This window comes from Oenanthe melanoleuca, chromosome 15 (assembly GCF_029582105.1).
Source record: "Oenanthe melanoleuca isolate GR-GAL-2019-014 chromosome 15, OMel1.0, whole genome shotgun sequence".
In the NCBI taxonomy this organism is placed as follows: domain Eukaryota; kingdom Metazoa; phylum Chordata; class Aves; order Passeriformes; family Muscicapidae; genus Oenanthe; species Oenanthe melanoleuca.
Genome location: NC_079349.1, coordinates 6,285,781 through 6,303,029, shown reverse-complemented (window position 1 = coordinate 6,303,029; position 17,249 = coordinate 6,285,781). Strand labels below are relative to the sequence as shown.

Below are 17,249 nucleotides of genomic sequence, written 5' to 3'. Positions count from 1 at the left end.
GGCAATGTGCTCCCCTGCACCCTCACCATGACTCTCCAGGGGCATGTGGCTGATGGCCAGCAGCAGACACTGAGCCTATTTCCAGGTACCTCTAGTTAACATTCAGCATTTATCTGGGGGAGCAGGATAGACTGCTAACAAATATCACAGCACAGGGTTTTCTTTTATCCCACAGGCCTTTCTGTAGGGAAATCAATACAAAATCTAGTTAAATGATTTTGAATAAACACTGTTAACATTTTGTATAGATTGGCTCCTCCAAAACTGAATCAGAGCTAACACCACCCTGATCCATCATCCTTCCTGCTACACCTAAAATAATGGAAATCATAACAGAGATGGCATGATTTTTAAGCCTGCCAAAACCTGCTAAACACAAAGCATGGCTGGATTAGCTTTTTCTATTAGCAAAGCCTATTTAGGGTAATACTCTGCAGTGCTTTCCTTGCAGCTTTGCTGTTGAGATGAGGGTCAGTGCATGCCCAGCCTGCCAGCAGCCAGCTCCCAAACCCAGCACAGCTCTATGGCTAGCAGCAGATTTGGGTTTGTCTTCAAGCTGCAGGAATACTGCTGGGAGGTGGAGGGGGGCTGGAATATGAAACCCATCTCTCCTTGTTTTCCCCTGCACTGTTAAAGCTGTCAATTCAATTCTCCTCCCACTAAGTGGCACCAATGCACCGCAAACCACAACGAAAACATCTGTACAGACAGCTTATAAATAAATATTCCCCTGTCTTCCTGAGCCTGGCCCGCAGCAGGGGAAATCAAACAAGCAGGGGCTGCCTTGGCCAGCTCTGCCCCAGCACAGCCCTCCAGGTATGGCTCTCCTCCCTCATAAAACCTTAATTACCTTCCCATCAAGGAAATGCAGCTTACAGGGACACAAGGAAAGAGAAAAAGTCAAAGAGGTAATGCTGTGTTAGCTGCACACCCAATACCTGCTCTCTCTTTGAGAAGAAAAGCAGTGCAGGGACAGCAGCAGACAGTGAAACCCATGGAGCATTGAGCCAAGCCAAGCCAGAGTCCCTGCAGCTGAACTGCATTTAATTCACACCACAAATCACATCCTGAATGCCAGGCACCACAGTTTTTCTCCCAGACAGCCCCTGTGAGGCCCTTTTGTCCAGGAGAGCTGTAAGGACTGCCCTGAGCTCCTTTGCCCAGCAAAGCCCAACACTTGTGTTACTGGAGAGCAGGTATGTGGGGCAGAACCAGCTCTGCTGTAAATCAAATCTACTGTAAAAACCAAATCTATGGCTCAAACTTTCTGTAGCTGGGAAAAGGTTATGAAATAACAAACCCCATTTCTGTTAACCATCAGGCAAGAACAGAAACTAAGAGGGGAAAAATGTCTAGCAAATACCTTTTCACCAGTGCTCTTGAGAGAAGTGGCAATTAGCCAAAAATACCAGTACAAATGCCAACAATGAGCAGCTTGGGACATCAGAGCCTCCCTTGTCATGGCCCTCCTTTGGGAGAGTGATGCCCATGGTCCCTCAAAGTGTAGAAACAAAGCTGTGTGCTGAGCAGAGAGCTGAGCAGTGCCTGGCCAGGAGCAGCAGCACTGGAGGTCCTGGTGGGTTCAGCACCATCTGCCTCACATTTGCTCCAGCAGAAAGCTGCTAGAAGACAGCAGAATGTAACATTCCCATGCAGGGCAGCCTGGCCAGACACACAGAGCCCAGTGCTGGAAGCACAGACACTGACTCCTGCAGCCCAGAGCTGCCTGTGGCTGACAGCCACCACGCTCCAGACCAGACATACCAATCTGCCCTCCTAAATTAGCCATGTGCAATGGCCACAGAGGAATAACTTGCCTTCATCTACAACAGAGCTGAGCAGCCACAATCACCACCTTTTCATACAGCAAGGCTGAGCAGTTATCCCTGAGGGGAGGAAGATGTCCCTAAGGGGAGGAAAAAAGAGATCATGGGCACCTCCTGAGTTTGTTTTTAAAACAAGACTCACAGATGTAGTACTGACATTAAACCTCCTGTGCACTGAAACCAAAACAGGGAATAAAAGAATCCCCTTGGTGTTGAAGCATTCCAAATACCCTACACTGAGCACTGGGGCTCACATCACTGGCCAGGGACATTGACTTGCTTCTTTATGCTCCCTCCACCTTTCCCCATGCAATACCCAACAGCTGATTATTCTGTTGTTTGCAGTAGACTGAAGTAATTAAGCTTAACCCTAGTCCTGTGGGAGTCCCAGAGAAGGTTAGTGATCCACAGGCATGACACGCTGTTATTTATAGCTGATTAAGTTCTATTTATCTACATTTAAATGTTGCAGGAGATGGGAAGAGATCCCAAAACACATCTGTGTCTTATTAGAAACACCAGCTGTGTGTGGTAGCTTAAAGTTTGCCTTTCTTGAGAGGTTATAAGGAAAAGAAAAACCAACCCTGAATAACTCAAATTCTTCACTGCAGCTAAATAAATTGGTGTGGTTTAGTCATAATCTTCAAGATGTAAGCCTGCCATCCCATGCAACTGACCTGCTTCTGGGGTCAAACTCAAACCCAAAATTAGCCAGGCCACTTTGAAGCTGTTCTGAGCACTGTAATTGCATTTAGTTTTTACTGTAAGACTGTTCACGTCTTAAGAGACATGAGGAAGGTGACCAGCAGGTCACAAACCAGATCTTCAGAGGCACAACTTCTGAGCCTCTGTGCATTTTGTAACAGCACTGTGGTTTCACTAGTTAGACCCTCTCCATGTATATGCTCTATTTCACACACACACAGAGGAAGACAAGCAAACTGAGGGGATGCAGCTCTGTCACCACCCTTTCCTCCAGACAGATGTGGTGCTAGGGCCCACAGCAACCACTGGTATTAAAACCTTTGTGCAGTTTTACTTACTGCCTTTTTGGTGGTGGAGAACAGTAACAGAATTGCTTGCATATAGGATATACAAAGAGTCTCAAGAGCAGTATCATCATAACAGAGTCAGGCTCTAGAGGAAGGGACACTATTGCCTTGTCACAATTTTCACAAACCAGAGGTAATGCAGTTTAACTCCTAATGGCCAAAGCAGAATGTGCTGGGGGAAGCAGTAAGCTGAGCTCTCCTTCTGTAAGAATTCCTAATTGAAACATCCAGGTAGCAACAGGGGGATAGAGAAGGAACATCTAGCTCTTGTGCCTGCAGAACTGTAACTCTCCCTAAGACACTTCTTAAGAACCAGAAGAATGTCATATCATCTTTGCCTTTTCCCACTGAAAACCTGTGACCTGCAAGAACCTTTGTTGGTAAGTTCCAGCCCAGAAGAGCTGGCTGAGGTTCACTTTTAGCACCACCTGAAATGCAGCTGAGACTCAAAATGAAACTTTAAGGTAAAAAGCAAAACCTCTGAGTTTTGCAAAGAGTGCTTTGAAATGCATCACCTTGGCTTTGACACCCTCTTCTTGCACAGCCATCAGTGAGATTGTGTCCACAGGAGCTCTGTGGTACAATGCATTCGAGGGGAAGAGCCACAAGGTTACTTTCCCCCAAGCCACTGACTGCAATTTTCTGTTGGAGATTACCTCCACAGACCAAACTGCAGCTCACCTGGGCTCTGTTTGCAATCCTCACTCACAGTTTGACCTGGGGGGTAAAGCCACCCTGCCTTCCCTGTGCCAGATCTCTCTGAGCTCCTGGCTCTGACCATCCCCATCCAGTGCAGTGCTCCTGCTCCCACCAGCCCAGCCCTCATCCACTCGAGGGATGCAGCCGTGGGCTGATGCTAACAGAGCATTAAACCTCAAATTAGAGCATGGCTGGAGCAAGCCTGGGATATTTCCAGCTTCCCCTAGGAAGGCAATGCTGCCAGCTCTTTGTTTTGTAGTGAGGCATGTGATAATTTGGCATCATCTTCTAAGTTCTGAAATTTGCTGGAACAAAAGAAATGTTGAGCTTTCATTAAGAGGAAAAAACAAAGTGTACAGTCTCAAGTCATAAACACAGACTTGCAAATACAGCCCATGAGTGCCTGAATACAATTAAGAAGACTCCAAACCAGTGCTCATTAAGTATCTCAGTTGCTGGATAGCTTATTTGGTCATTCTTATTATTTGATTAGATTTGATAACTCAAAGAGTTTGGAGTTGTATTTCTGCTACAGTTCATCTGTTGCTAAATTCCTTTCACAGGCCTTCTTTAAAACCCTCAGGAATTCAGGTGGTCATTCTGCAGCAATACTTTAAAACGGAGGTTTTGAGATCTATTAATACAGAGAACTATCAATCCCTTAAATTTCACTTACTGATGCTTTTAGATGACATGTTTCAATAGGTGCAGGCAGGCATGAGCACACATTCAGTAAGTCAACTGCCAGAAAAGTTCCTCTCATATTATAGGAAAAACAGAAGCACTTCAGTTTAAAAACAAAGAAAAGAACCAACAAAAACAAAGCCAACAATGAAGCAAAGTCTGGTTATTCCAGAGTACAGTTTCCCCTGGTACTTTGTGTTGCAATTATTGACATATCCCCAGATAGTCAAACTTATGTGGTCCAAAGTTTTGTTGTGGACTTTGTAGAACACGTTGTGCCTGAGCCAACTGGAGCAGACTTTGTGTGTTATCAGGCTGACCAGTGCAGCAGGGGACACACCAGATTTACCACTAAAGGAGGGGGGCGGGGGGGGGAATCACTGAGTTACACAAAACACAACAAAATGCAAAACCAAATTCAAGCACACTACAAGAAGCAGGTTCGAGCTGCAACCACCTCAAGACTCTTTGGTTGGATGAACAGCACAAGTAACCAAGACAAGGAAGCACCAACACCTTCCACTGCTCTGTAACTTCAGCTGTTGTTGAGCACAGCTCCTGGCAGAGCCACACCTCACAACCACAGGACAAGAGAACCTTCAGGTACACAAAGCACTCGTCTAACAGCAGCAGCATTTCTTCCTTGTGCTTTTTTTGTAATATCTTAACTTCATCCTTTGGCTGGATAGGCTAAAAACACATGAGTAGAGATGGAATGCCTGGATGCACTGCTTACTATTAATCCTAATAAGCATAAGCAGAAATCTGAAAGCAAACACTACAAAGGGTTTTCACCACAAAAATTCAACCTCAATTTCCATTTTCTAACCATAGTCCTACAACTTCAGAATTTTCCTTCTTGTTCCCCTGCTTTCTCCTTTCAAATTATATTTACACAAAAATCTGCATTACCAATCTGCACTATTCTGGAAAACTAAGCAGCATATGCTTTCAGATGTGCAAGAGCTGCTGAGTGCCTAATTTTTTAGAAGAAAGGCAGAACTAAAATACAGTCATACTGCCATACCATATAAAACACCTTCAATAAGAGCTGGACAAAAACACCACATTGGTTTCTGTAACCCTGTTTCCGTCCCATTCACTGCATGCAGATGGGATGAGTTCAACTGGAGGCTTATTACTAATCTCTGCTTAAAAATAAACCCACAAAATCACAAACCCCAAGAGATAATACAGTCCAAAACAGGATGAAGAACACAAACGTGCTGCCACAAACACAGCGTAGCTTTTTAAGGGCTGGTGTTTTACATCCCATTCAGTGAATTGCTGTAAACTAAAGATTCTTACAGGAACTTTGGGAAGTACCCAGGAGAAAGCTCCCAAGCCTGCTGTGTGACCCAGCCCTTGTATCCCCCCAGCTTGTGAAGCTGGGCACAGCTCAGAAATGGGATGGGGTGGCAGGAGGGGCAGCATTACCTTGTCGTTCTTCTCTCCCTCAGCATTCACCTGCACTCCTCAGCACGGGTCCCCTCCTCTATGCACTGTCCCACAAGTGGCTGCTGGCTCAAAATAACCAGGATCTAAAACAACAGCTTAAGCACTTAAACAAAAACATGAAACAAAAGAAGAGAAGGGGGGCGGAGGAAAAAAAAAATGCAGTGGAATAAATCCAAGTGTAGCTCTTGCAGCTCAGAGCCCCTGGCAAGTGCCAGCAGTTTCAAAAGAGCTGTAATCTCTAAACTGTTATCAAGGTTTTATCACACTCCAGTTCTTATCTAAACCAAACAATCACTAGAACAGCAGCTGATAAGGCATCCTGACAAGGTAATTTCAGCAATTTAAATCCACTGCTACAGCCATCATACACCGAGAATATTTTAACACCCTTTCCAGTTTAACCTCTAATCTCTCTTCCTCTGTTCTTTCCAAACACAAGGCCAATTTTTCTCTCCTGCAGCCAGGCACACTTCCTGCCATCGTTTGTGTTACAGGCAGGTGCCCTTTGAGCTCTCCCCTCCGCTGTGTGCAGCCCAGCCACCAATGCCAGCTTGCTTAATCAAAGGGATCATTATTTTCCCTCTGAATTCAAGTGGCCATTTTCCCTGGCTGGACAAAGGTCCATCGTTAAAAGCAGTGGCTGCATCTGTCACAAGCTGCTGTGAGGCAGAGGAGAGGGAAATCAAAGGCAGCAAACACGAGGCAGAATCAGCCCAGCCCTGGTGGGACTGGGTGGAACACAGCAAAAATATGTTCTTTATAGTCCTGTGGATTCTAACCTACAACATCTCACCCACATGCCACAAAGCAGGATTAGCTCAATGGCTCATCTTCCAAAATCATTCACTGGTCACAACATCCAGTGTCTCTTTCTACATTTTTTTTCCTGCAACAGACATTTTACATCAGGCTAGACTTTGATACATGGGACATCTGAAAACACTTATTCATGCAAAATGTGGCTGGCAAATGACATACAAAACCAAAACAAAACCAGCTACCTCTACTGGACAGAAGCATCAGTCCATCTGATGCAATTTCCTCTGGTCACTAGCCACTGCCTTGACACAATTCCTAATTATTTCTCTCTTTATGCTGGAGCACAGAAGTGATATTAAGCTGCTAAGACATTGCTATGACTCCAATGCTAAGCAGGAACTTGCCTGTATCACATAATATTCATGTACACAGGACAGGGCAGAGCAGCTTTAGAACCAAAGGAGTTTTGGGGCTTTGCACAGCTCCCAGGAGGGCAGGGAGCCAAGCTGGGCTCTGTGCAATGGCCCTGGGCACACCCAGCACCTGCAAGGGCAGCAGAGCCACCAAGGTCACCCAGGGGACCAGAGCAGAGCTCCTGCAGCCTGTGGCCACGTCCCTTCTGTGATGCCATCACTGAGTGCTCTCCTCATATGAACACAAAGTGAACTGTGGTGCAAACTAGAGAAATTGCTCAATACCCTCAGGCTGAGCTTCCCAAAGCAGGAAAGGAAATTCAAGATTTCTTGGTATACACACACCAGGGGAACAAAACACCCAACCAGATGCTGCAAACCCCAAGAAATCCCTTTGCTAAAGATGGAAAATTCTTTTACATCCTATTTTAAAACCTTCCTTCAATCAAAAGTTAGTGATTCAAGAGACATACCAGATGCAAACTCCCATTTTCCTCTATAAATCAGTGTCCGACATGTGAAATGCAAACTGGTTTGTTCATATTACAAGACTTAAATGTGGTTAAAGAATTAATAGAGTGTCTTCAGTTAATAAAAATATATCCCGAGTTCCAGAAAAATTACCCAGCACAGGTAGGAAGAGAACTATAAATATGCCATGGTAGCCTTCACTAATCCAAAGAGAGAGATGAGTTATTTCCTTTCTCTTATACTGTGAAAACCAAGATATTTTTTCATCCCTGAATACCCCTGATTGGGAAAGCACTGGGTCTCTAATATAAAGGAAACCCACCAGTGGTGGTCTGATTGACTGGGTATGAAAATCTGTGTATGAATATTGCTCTAAATGAGGTGACATCAAGATCTGGACAGAATGAGTGTCTACCATATAGGAAGAAAGTTATCAAGCAGTTGTAAAAGACATGCAGTTTGTAATAAAATACACATCATCTCTGTGTTCCTCTTGCAAGGCTTTTTTGGGAGATTATCTGGCCTGGATATTGTGTTCTAATGGGTTCCTGTTGTATTGTATTTGCAATGGCTGTGCATTACCCTTGGGTCCAACTGCTCTGCTCCAAGGAGAAATGAACATTACAGTTCAACCTTGGCTTCTTCAGCCAACCTGAGTGCACAGCAGGCTTGCCTGTGAAAGCACAGCTATGATGCAGCCACTCAGCATTTAAAACATCCAATCCAGCCCACCATAAACTGTCACTTCAGGCATTTATGGCAGACAGTAAACACATGCTTATCAGGGAACTGCACCCTGCAAGCTCAGCCAATGGAGCAGTATTTCTTATCAAATCAATGGCTTATCAGGGAACTTAACAAAAATAAAGGTTACACCATACGGTCTCCTCCTTTTCACCTCTGCTCCATCAAGATGTACAACTCCAATTAAAGTTACATTGCTTGGGCTTTGTAGATTCACTTCCTCCTTGCCTGCCCTTGAAAGCAAAAGCAGAGCACGTGGGAATGATTCCCTGGCCAGCTGTGCTGAGCTGGACAGAGAGCATCGACCCCTGAGCCGTGCCCACCTGCACGGGACTGCCCGTCCCTGCCAGCTGCCTCCTGCACCCCAGGGACAGCACCAAGGGCAGCAGCCACCAGCAGGATGCTCTGCACAGCCCCTGCAGCCACAGGAGACACTGCTGCTGACAGGGATCTGCTTAACCAAAGCAACAAAGGAGAGTAAACACCCCAAAACAAAACAGAGCAGAACTCAGATTCCCTTTTACTGAGAGCTGTCTAAAAATGTTCATGTTGCATGAACAAGGGCATGTCTGAAGCAAGCAAAAGTGAGTATAGTTGTTTGACCAGTTATTAAAGCTCCTTCAAAACCACACTTCTCCACACAAAGTGAGTTATTCCTCCTGGTTCTGTCCCACAACACAGCCTTACTTCTCTTACTGGCAGAGTAACAACAGCCCCCTCAAACAGAACAGGTTGGATGCAACTTACTGCCTGTGATTTAAATGAAATTAATTAATGATCTTCTAATTAACTGCTGTTTAACAGTTGATATCATTATTAGAGCATCTTCCACCCATAGCTTTACAGCAGAGGCACTGGAAAGAACCCAAATAAAAGCAGCCAGATGGAGACCAAGGAGCAGGTGTCTTGAGTGGATACTCATGCTGCTACCTGAAACAATTGCTATTAAGTGCCTTTACATATTCACACATGAAAATTCTTGAAATACAAAGGGATCAGAAGAATTTCAGGTGCTGAGCTGCCAAGCTGATCTTCACATTAAACTTCTCTGCTTCAGGGAACAAGGCTGGTGAAGTTACTCAACACAAGAAAATGACCCTCTTGATTTTTTTTATTCAAATCAGGTTTTTCAGATTACAAAGCAGCTGTCAGTACCATCACAGAACTAGGTGAATAATGACTTTTAAAAAATTCAATAGAAGCAGCCCAACTAGTCACTCATCACTTTATACTATACAGTTCTGGTTAATCCAAGCTTCTAATCTTGACATGTGACTGCTCCTTCTAAAAGCTCAGCTCATCAGATATAAATTAACCTGAAAAATGGAGTTACCCTGTAAAGCAGCCTGCTCTTTCCCTCTACTTTTACAAGATCTAAGAATAAAACACTTGGGGCCTATAATTTGTTGCTGACAACACTTGATTTTGCTGAGCTGTACAGTCTGGAATGAGAAACATTAATTTCTACCTAAGAGACAGAGATGGATTTTAATCAGTATTATCCAAATTACTGCAGCCTGTGCTGCAGCTCCTCCTTGGATGACTAGGAATGCTTTCCATCTACAAGACCTTTCCTGTTGATCAGCTGTTGTTTGGGGTTTTTTGGTGAAAAACTTTGAAAATAGCTACTCATTTATTTGATCAATACTACTGACAACTTCATTGTCAAGTAAAAAACATTAAAGCTGTTAATTTATTTTTTTTTAACTTCTTTAAACTATTGCCATATAAATCTGAACTGTCCTTATGGATTACCTACATGTGCTGTTGTTACCAAGCCAGGTTAAATTTAGTTCTAAAGTAATGCACTTCTCAGTGAACTCAAACACAAACCCGCCTTGATAAGCAAGCAATAAAACCCTGTCCTTTATTGCCACCAAGGTAATTGCAACTTTAATATATCTATTATTTCTGTACTAAGATTATTTTGCTGCAGCAAATTGAATTCTTCATGAAGGAAATAAAAGAAAATGCATGAGAAATGCTGAAACAAAACTCAAGGTTCTGTGAGAGACTAGAGAACAGAAAATTTCAGGGAAACTGAAATTAGTACTGATATTACAAGAAAGAATAACTTAGAAAAACATTATTTCTCCCAGTGTTGCTGGGATAATTTGAAGAATGTCAAAACTAAGCATTTCTATACTGCACTTCACCTGAGACTAGCAGAGAAGAGGCATTAAACAGTTCACTTCCCTGCTGCCTCAAGGACAGAATTCCCAGCTTCCAGCACACCAACCTGCAGCAGGCAAAATGTGGTTTTATTTCTGACTCATGCTGTCTCACTGTTGTGAAATACTTCCTTTTCCACAGCCCTGATCCACAGGATCTGATTTGCAAATTACTCTTTTCCTAGCATGAAAAAAAAAAAATTGGGAATGGGTTGAAAGATCATTGATAGTCCAGAGAATTTACTCAATTTGTGCAAAGATTTAGAAGGCAAGTTAACCATCTGCTCCATGTTAGAACAGCTGAGATTCAGAACTCTTGTTCCCCCTTGTGATCTTAACTCCACAGGCTCCAGAAATGTTTTCATTAACACCAATTTTGTATTCAGAGAATCAGACACTGCCATCATCATCCTAAACCCCTGCTCAATGCTTTGCACCACACAAGAGTTTTTAATCAATACTAATATGATTCACAAACTGACAGAGGATTTGGAAATATGTGCAGAATCTCCCATCAGAGGATGAGTCTATTGTCATTGAGCAGTTCAAGCTTCTCCTTCAGGTGGAGATCTGCCATCAGCAGTTACAAGAGTTTGCACTGTATTTTCATGTTCCAGTAAGATAACTAGGATGTTTCTCAGTAAAACAAGGACTGAAAACAGAACTGGAATCTCTAGAGTACAGCATAGAGTACACACCAACTACCACCCCCAACAAAACCAAGTAAGTTGGAAAATAAGGAGAATAACAAGAAAAAAAAAATAATCTGTCCTCCACCATCTCACCAAACTGAAATTAAACAGTCAAAATGTGCTGGCTGCACCCACACAACAGAGAAACTGAAGGGGAAGGCAGGACCAGAACAATTTCCCTCCCAGGTCCCCAGGTGTGTTTTCCCTGGCAAGCAAAGCCCATCCTGCCCAGCCACAGCCTGGCTGAGGCTCCCCCAGCACAGGGGCTGGGATTGTTTGGGCTGACACAACCCTGCACAGTCCCCAGGAGCCAGGGAAAGTTTGTTCTTCACTGCAGTGAGAACAAGAAATGGTGGAAATCACGAAGATGAACAATGAAAGAAAAACGTACAACTGGAGAAGTGAAAGCTACAGTACAGGTCAGTTAGAGAGGCAGGTTAATAATTAACACTGAAGACTTACCATCCCCTAAATCTTTAAAAATGTTTAACTAGCAGAGCCACAGTAAGGAAAGTGTGTGGTTGAGTCTTCTTTCCATTTTGCAGAGGAGAAACTGAGGTGAGGAATGAGCTCTTAAAGCCACAGAGAAGAGCACAGCAACCTGAATAAAATGTGTCTGGCTTCTAACCCTGACTGCCAGACAAAGTCCTCTGCTCTGCTTTATCCTCTTCTAAACCTTGATCAGGAAAGTCAGTGTCAGGATCTTTTAAGTAACAGCATTCTTACTTGTGAATTGAAAGCACTTGCTACAAGGGACAAAATAAAAAAGCTGACCTTTGACATTTTTGAAAGCTCAATAAAAGGCAATAGGAAGCAAAATTGTATCGTGCACCAATAAACCGTAAACTATTTTATGATATGAGAGGTTACTTAATCTAAAGCTATAACTATTAAGGAGAGTGATAAGAGATAAGGAAGGCAAAGACTCAGGGACTTTTCAGTCTCGTATCTTATCACTTCTGGTGTATTATTAACCAGCTTGATTCGTGATATCCCAGTTACTTTGTGATCTTTCCACAGTTGGAAACTATTACCAAATGTGAAGTATTCAGAACTTTGTTCAGTTGTGCTACTAAAACAATACAATCTTGTTTTTGATCATGAATTCAAGCCACAGTAGCACCAACATAGAGAGCTGTAAATCCTGTAGATTTTTTTTTCTTAAGCCTGTGTAAACTTGGATTTTACTCTCAAAAGGACAGCATCAACACTTGTTTCTCTTCTCCAGTCAACACACTTTTTAATCCACTTTGCAAAGATTAGTAAACTGCTCTCTAATATATTGCTTTGACATCTCTCTAACCAATTACACAAAGTTTTCCAGCAGGCATTGATTTATGTTAGATGTCCACAAGAATACTCACATTAATAAAGCTGATTGTGTCTCTCACCACAGAAATTATTTAATGACAGAAGCACCGTGATGCACATTCACCTGCACCCAAAGGAAATCAATTTACCAGCTGAACCACCCACCTGCTGTTAAATTTTTTGTTTAGCTTGCATTGTTATTGATTTTAATTGAAGAAATCTCTATTTGTCATAGCTTGTATTGCCTGAAAACTAAAATCTCTTTAATGTGCTGTTAAAACTGCAGGTTGTCTTGTCCACAGTGGAAGAGTATTGCTCAACTAAATCCCCATATCACCAAGCTGCAATCACACTGCACCTATGATTGTTTTAGCTGTTGTAAACTGCTGTGGTTGGATAAGACAGCTCCAAGCAGAATACTGAGATGAGAGAGATGGATTATTTTATTAAATGCAATTCATCCCCCTCCCCTCTAAATCCTCTATCTGGCCAGGACTTATTGATATCAATAATCTCTCAACTTCAAGAGGTTAATGAGTATAAAATATTGGCATGCACTACAACCTTAGGAGTGTAATTGTGCAGGGACTTCAATACAACACAAACCTACAGAGAGGCCAGAAATGTGGAATTTTCTCCAGGTCACTGCTGCTCCTGCACCTCAGCAAAGGGCACATCAGGAAACTGGTATGGCTAAAACACGACCAAAACATGAAAAAAAGATAAAACCAAAACAAAGTCACTAAGAGAAAACCCATGTGACTGATGCTAGTCCAGAGCTGTCCTGCCCCAGGGCAGCAGCTGGCATTATGGAGAGAGCCAGGTGGGAAGGACAGCAGTGCTGCAGGACCAGCTCAGTGCCTGTGCTACACCTTGCCCAGAACTGCACACAGTAAATGCCCCACACAGCACCAGGGACAAACTCTTTCTGGAGGTGGCTATTAGGGAGCTATTTCTGGCCAACAAAGCAAGAATGTAATTTTCTCTGATGGCAAGAGTGCTGTGCTAAAGAAAAAGGCCAGACAAATAAAATACAACCCAGTCTCTGCTCTCCTAGCACAAGGCTGTCTCCAGCCATTTCACATCTGGCAGCTCCTTGGCTGATCCTCACCCATGCTGGCCAAAATGAGGAATTTCAACACATGCTTATGTTGCAAACAACATTCAAAAGCTTTTCCTTTTGTTGCAACATTGAACCAAAACAAACTTTGAAATCTCAGAAGCTGCAACAAAACAGCTCTGTCATTGCCCCAGCCAGCTTTAATCCTCACCCTGGAGGAGCCTGATGGCAGAACCACAGACACACTCAGGGCTGCACTAACCCTGTTTCAAGCTGTTCCTTCACTCTGTGCCACCAGGAGATGGGGGAAGCCTCAAACACTTTATATTTATCAAGGGAAAATACTTTGTTTTTCCCCACTGAAGGGTGGATGGGGAAAACAACCTGTGAAGGTGGTTTGCAGCCAGCATTACATTTGTGAAGGCACAAACATTTCCCACCCACAGAGCTCACCCTTAACCCCCCTGTCCTGAGCAATTCTCCATTTATCTTACTGCATCTCCTTCTTGAAGTTACTGCCTATAATTATGCAGCTAATACAGAGAGATGGATACATTACATTGCCTCATTAGACTGACAATAGGTATTTTATAAAAAAACATTTTTAATTCAGCTGCAGAGAGGTAGAGGGATGAGAGCTGACCTGCTCCCCTGCTGTCTCCCTGCTTCCTTCAGCTCTGCACAGTAATAACCATCACATCTATTTCTCTCTCTCCCTCTTGGTATAAATACTAATTTAGACCCAAAAGCCTGGTCAGATTTGAGTTGCTATTACATAACTTTTCATTTGACACACACACATATCTCATTGAAGATGGGTTTTTCCTCCTGACAACAGAGCTATGTGCTCTGTGCGTGGGGAATTACAGAACACCCACCTTTGCTCAGCTACCTAACATCTGCAGTTTCAGAAAAACAATTCTGTGTCAGACACTTCACTGAGCTCCCACCAGGAGAGCAGGGAGGCAGGAACCCTGGAAAGCTCTGCCAGCTCCAGCATTTAATGCTCTCTGACAACACCTGCCTGGAGCAAGGGGCTGCAAATAAAGGCTACGAGACATTCTTCAGCTCAGAAAGAAACAAGGGGAAAACAGAGCTGGAAGTGTCCCTAGGCTTTCTGAAATGTAAAAAAAGACTCCAGCTGAAAAGAAGTGAGAGATGGAAATCTCCCAGCATCCTGCAGCAGCAGCCAGATGGTGTTTCTTCACTTATCCAGGCCCACAAGAGCCATCTGAGCTAGAGGGCAAAGACAAACAAGCTGCTGTAATCACACAACTTACCAGCACCTGGCAGATAATAAATGCTACCACTTAACAAAACCAGAGAAAATAAGCTACACTGTGCTCAAGAGCCTCAGCTAAAGGTGGCTAAAGAGTGCCAGCCTGTAACAGCAACTCAGGATGGTGCTCTTCTATAGTCTTTTCTGTTACCTTGGATAAGGAAACAACTGGGAGGCAGAAGTCTTCTGAAAACCACCCAAGTTAAGGATTTGGTCAGGAATCTTCTGCTTAAGAGATGTGACCAATTCAGGACAGGAAATAAATATTTACCATTTCTGTAAAGCCCCTAGTTCAGTTTTTTGAGCCAATGCTGTCCAGTATCAAAGCACATATGATATCCTGCTTTTCTCATCCCTCAGTACAACCCACAGTAACCAGGAAAAGAAATAAAACTGTGAGTGGAGAAGAGCAAGACTGGAAATTAAGGGTCACATAGAAGCAAGCTGGACTAGCAGGAGACAGCAACAAGGTCTTAACCAAAACAAGCAATATGAGGGTATAGGAGATTGGCTTATCTTCTGTTCCTTCCATACCATGTACACTTCCTGTTACCACTTAGTGTAGTCTGGTTCCTTGTTCTCTAACTTGGGTTGTGGGAACTCTTCCCTCTTTTTCTGTTTCTGCAGCAAATACAAAGCCTGCATTAGAGATGACCAACCCATGGGCCAGCCACTGTGATACAGGGCACCACTGCAGCCAGAGGCTTCAGGGAAACCCTGCTCTTGCACAGGTATTCCAGGATGCTGAAGTCATATTTCCACCCAGGAAAACACAGCAGGAAGCCTGAAGGTGTGACCTTTGCTAATACCCCAGTGTGGGGCTCCAGTGCCCCAGCAGCAGCCCCTCTAAGGGTCAGACTCAGCTTCGTTCCCTGGGCTGAATCCATCAGTGGTTTCTCAGTCAGGACTGCCAAAAGCAAACTGGAGCCAAGGAGTGCAGATGCTGGCACTCTGGGAGCTGGACTGCATCCACTGTCTCGTTTTGTACAGTCACTGCACAGCTGTCAGACAGAACAGCTCTGGCCACTGCTGAGCCAGGAGAAGAATGCAGCCAGATAACCACACAGAAGTGTCTGTATTTTATAATCAACTTTCAGCCATATGTTGGGATTTACTCCACCAAACCACTCAGAGATACTCTGGTGTGGAAAAATATAAAATAGCAAACTTAAAATGTTTCTTTGTGAGACTTGTTTTTCACTGAGGCTATTTACCTACCTTACAGACAGCAAAATGATGCTGAAACTTCACCTAACTCCATTCTCAGTAGGGAAGTAAATAACTTAAACTAAGGATGAACTCATGCCTAGTTGATTTAGAAAGTCATTAATTTGTGGATCTCTAGTTCAGCCTCTCCAAAACTAAGATTAAAACCTGTTCTTCCCCTTAGTCCAAAGAGAGGTTCTGGGCCATGCACTGGGATGCTGGTAAGAGGAGTGGGGACACAGCCCATATTTGATTAAAATGTGGATTTCTTTCATTAAAACATCACCTTGTAAGTACTAAATGTTGCATGTTACCTCTATTCATCACTCATCCAGAGAACACACAATACCAGCTGGAAGGCTTTATACTTTTTGATTCATGCTGATGTAAAGAAATTCACAGCATCCCCTCAGTGTCCCTCACTTGTGCAGCACATTTGCATTTTTTAGTAGAAATTGTTTCCCTTGTTAGATACTGCTAGAAACAGTCCTGTGTTTTATGCTCCTGATTCAGAGGTGCATTTCTTCTGGGTTCCTCTATGTTCATAACTGGCAAAAACTACTGATTACTGCAAGCATTCTCCTCTTCTTTACCACTGCTTAAACAAATGTAGAATAAACCTAGACACCATTTCTCAAAAATTGCTTTTTTTTTCTCCCTAGGACTCTCTACCCTCTCCCTGTTTTAAAGGCCATAGCTGAAAGTGGGCACAGCCTCACCCTGGCCTGGGCATGGCAGCATTGGAGCTTTCCTCAAAAACAAACAACAATGTAAAACCCTCTGTGGAAGGATGGAAGATTACAGGTAACTGCCAGCTAAAGAGCAATGTGCTTGTTTATTCAAGTTCAACACAAATACAGCAGAAGCTTAGGGACAAGACAGCTGAGATAAAATGTCTCTGCACACATTTGAAAAACCTTATGAACTCTCTTTCTTTCTATGCAATCAGACTAATTACACTTGTGTAGAAGTCTAATTACACCTCTGCATTAGCTACCAGTGAAGTGTTTCTTGGGTTATTTCTGAGCAGCCTACAGTTAAACCAGCCTCATCCATTAGCTGACACTTTGTGTGTGCAGTCCCACTGCTCCCATTATGTACCTTGAATCAGCCCCTGAAAATCCTCCTTGCTGCCAAAGATATCCTGGTGAAAAATGAAGTACATTGGAGGTGGCTTGAAAAATACTGCCAGCATTAAAAACAAATGCTGTTATGCAAAGCCCTGTGTTTTATTTAAATTTGTGCTGCTTGAGATGCAAACAAGATTCATTTCACTACATGGTTGTGCTATCCATTTATTAACTATTCTGCATGAAATCCATTTCTAAATGATTTCACTAAAGTTCATAAGCCATTTTAAAACTCAGAAACTGATGAAAAAGGAAATGATCCAGCAGTCACAAGCCTTGAACTAAAAAGCCTGA

The 17,249-nt window shown here is 43.2% G+C and overlaps 1 protein-coding gene across 25 annotated transcripts in view; it reads right to left on the bottom strand.

Annotated features, from left to right (window-relative positions):
* FBRSL1 (fibrosin like 1) overlaps window positions 1–17,249 on the bottom strand; it is a 494,766-nt gene that overhangs the window by 313,000 nt on the left and 164,517 nt on the right. Inside the window, exon 1 of one of the 25 annotated variants that reach the window (XM_056504141.1) lies at window positions 5,699–5,792. The exons of 23 other annotated variants lie outside the window; for them this stretch is intronic. The gene's annotated coding sequence lies outside the window, so the exon portion shown is untranslated. Of the gene's footprint in view, window positions 1–5,698; window positions 5,793–17,249 lie in introns of those variants that run through there. One more of the 25 variants, XM_056504142.1, reaches the window with a different exon arrangement.